The sequence below is a fragment of the Ischnura elegans genome, chromosome 7 (assembly GCF_921293095.1).
Source record: "Ischnura elegans chromosome 7, ioIscEleg1.1, whole genome shotgun sequence".
In the NCBI taxonomy this organism is placed as follows: Eukaryota; Metazoa; Arthropoda; class Insecta; order Odonata; family Coenagrionidae; genus Ischnura; species Ischnura elegans.
This window is the reverse complement of record NC_060252.1, coordinates 98,181,811-98,185,092: the sequence shown is the minus strand read 5'-3', so window position 1 is coordinate 98,185,092 and position 3,282 is coordinate 98,181,811. Positions and strand designations below refer to the sequence as shown.

Genomic DNA, 3,282 nt, shown 5'->3' with positions numbered 1-3,282 from the left:
CATGTAACAAAATTCTAGTCTCTTCTTTTTAATAAATTTACAACTGAACGCTTTTTTTGACAAGTACTAGATTATTGCCGAAAGACTTCTTTAATGCTCCTGTTGATCATACTGGGAATATGGTAAGAAATTTCATGGTTTCATCACCATTGATTGAATAATTAACGTAAATTAACGACTAAAAATCCCTTCCTCAGTGCATATATATCCGATTTAAGGATTTTAATATGAATAATAAATTGTGTTATTTTCCTTTCTCTCGACGAATATGTTTAACGTTGATTAGTGTCTTGGAGTGCAGGTTTTGAAGAATTTGGGTTACATTTTTGCCATCGTTTCCATATATTTATGTAGGTACCTTAATTACGGCTATGAATGAATTTGCATGCAATATGAAGTTTTACCGGCGTTTCATCAAGGCAGAAATTTCCTTAATACCGCAGGTTTAATCGATTACATGATTCGTCTTTTGGTAGTGGAACATAAAATTAAAATTAAAATATCGTAAAATCACGAATTGGCATAATTTGCACAGAAAGGTAAACAATAAACTTTTCATCACTCAGGGAAAAAATCTTGGGCGGTGATTAGGTTTAGATATTGCGTGTAAATCAGTGACGTAATGGCAAAATTAGCAGTCCCGGAACGCACTCATCTTAACTTTCTATAGAAGTGAAACATTACTCGGTGTTTTTATATTTATTAAAAGTCATTATTCACATTTTCTACTTAATTAATTTTTTGGTGTGGTTACGAATGTAAAATTAGAAATTTTGAGGCAACAGAATTGATAAAATCGTTATTTGACTGTTATGTCTTTTGTTAACGAGTGCCGGAATGGCGTTCCGGCACCATGACACCACTGGTGCCAATCCTACCTCTCCTATTTGCATCTTTTACGTTAATTTCTGGTAAACCAAACCATCATTCATGGTTTTTTCTCCATGATATGAAATGATTAGTTATTACTTTGTAGTGCATTATACCGTCAACGGAATAAGCGTGATTGTATCATAATTTCGTCAATTCTATTTTTACCCCACTTAAGCTTACCTGTTCTGAGCGTCGATTTAGAATTAACTAATTACCTGTCCATTCCGTTGAAGAAGTGACCCGCAGTCGGTCGCGAAACGTCGGGGGAATCTCCACTACGAGACGCGGCATTCACCCGTATGTCACTCTTTTTTAATCACCATTAGCCGCGAAAGTTTCAATCGATAAATATCTAACGTCATGGTAATTGCCTTAAGGTATTTTTGCATTTTCCACTGCAAATCAAAGCATTCATTCTGAAACTGCTTGCGCTGCTGCCTGGAAAACGCTGACATCATGGGGATTGCTAAACTGGATTGCGTAATTAGTCTTCCGATTGAAACTGGAACACTTTCATATTTAGTTAAAGCATAAGCACACGTATTATCTGCCCGGCTAGCTCAGTCGGTAGAGCATGAGACTCTTAATCTCAGGGTCGTGGGTTCGAGCCCCACGTTGGGCGATTTTTTTTAAAGTGGAAGAATCGAACTTGTCTTTTCTTCTTTCATATTTAGCCGTCATGGGCGACGGAGACGTAGCTTACTGCGGGTTTAGCCTTACGTTTACGTCTCGAAACCAAGATTACGGTTGAATTACTGCGTGTAATTCGAGAATTCAAAGAAATCTTTCTTCTTTTCGGTCAGCCAATTAATATTTGCTCATATTTATGTAATATTTCCTACTCTAGTGTGACGGAAATTTAAGTGATAAGTAATCAAAGTAGTTTTAGTTGGATATTCCCAACCTTAGATACCCTAGTTTATTTTGTGAAAGTTCTCCGTAATGGAAAAAAAGGATAAACCTCGCAAATTTTACTTGGTAAGAAAATTCATTAACGGAGGAGATGGTTACATAATTAGTTGAAATTCATGTCGCAATTAATTTTCTTACCAAGAAGAATTAGATAAGTTTGTCCTTTTTTCTACATTAGAAGTACTAATTCGTCATCTTGACCTACAGATGCAACTTTTGGTAGCACCATGATCTTTCTGACGTCATAGTTTCCCGGATTATGCCAAAGGAGAGATTCCGGCATGGCTCGGCGCGACGTGACGCTATAAAAAAGTGGCGTAAACACAACTTCAACACATCCTCGCTTGACGTCATTCCTTATGAACGCTGTTGTATTCTCGGAAAGGCAGCGGCTCTTACTCACTCATGACGTCGTGGTGATCTTCTGTTCTGTAGTAATTAAATTGGAATAAAATTCACTAATTCTTTCTTAACCTTGTGGTATTCCCTTATAATATTTCTTAGACAATTTAATTTTAATTATACCACTACCGTCTTCAGGCGTAAGTTATGGTGTATCGGTCTTATTGTTGTTATCTAGTTACCTAACCTAGATTCAAAACCTATTGGAATAAATGAGGTAGCTAAATATGTGGAAATATTTGCATTAGAAGTATACTGAAAAACCTTTATTATTCTATAAAGCCGGCCTCGGTGGCGGCGGGGTAACGTCCTCTCCTGCCAAACAAGAGGTCGCGGGTTCGAGTCCCGTCTGGGTAGATTTTCCGCTGTCCAGGGCATGGTTGTGTATGTTTAATTGTTAAATTTGTTGAATTACCCGATATAAAGTGGCCAACATGAACTGTATTTGGTGGTCTGAGAATGATATAAAAATAATATAAATAAAATAAAAAAATGAAAATAATTAACGGAGAAATTTTAAAACGGACGCCAGAAAAGGGGAAAAGGACGGGTAAAGATAATCGTGTATCAGAGTGCTGTCCTGACTTCTAATAATTTTTAAATACGCAATTAATATGCAACTATCATAGGAGCGATTTTCAAATGAACATTTAAAAATTATGCAACGACCACCGTTAATTAAACTCGAGTAAGTAAACACGAGTGCAGTTAGAATTTTAAGGGGGAGACGATATTGGCTAACGGAAGGCACTTCCGAGGTATAATGATTACCCACATTGGCAAAGCTGGCTTGGTAAATTGCCAGCGTTTAACATGCTAGATGACCCCATACTGCACACCGCACGATCATAAAAATATTACGCATACTAACAAAACATACGTCCACATTCATGCTAAGGCAAAATTGGCAACGGCTCCTATTTTAAATTCATTTAAAGATTTAAAAACTAAATAAAAAGTAAGTGTTCTACCGCTAAAGGTAGGTTTGCACGGAGCAGTTTGCGGACCATTCTGACATTTTGATTTGACCCAATTTTTCTCGAACTACCCTCTCACATTAAGGCTTATTCCCTTGCATTTTATGCATCAGTCCTT

General features: G+C 36.8%; 1 non-coding gene across 1 annotated transcript; it reads left to right on the top strand.

Moving 5' to 3' along the window:
- The first annotated feature begins 1,422 nt into the window (after positions 1 to 1,422).
- Trnak-cuu lies at positions 1,423 to 1,495 on the top strand. The gene has a single exon. It is a non-coding gene; the product is annotated as a tRNA-Lys (tRNA).
- The last annotated feature ends 1,787 nt before the right edge of the window (positions 1,496 to 3,282 follow it).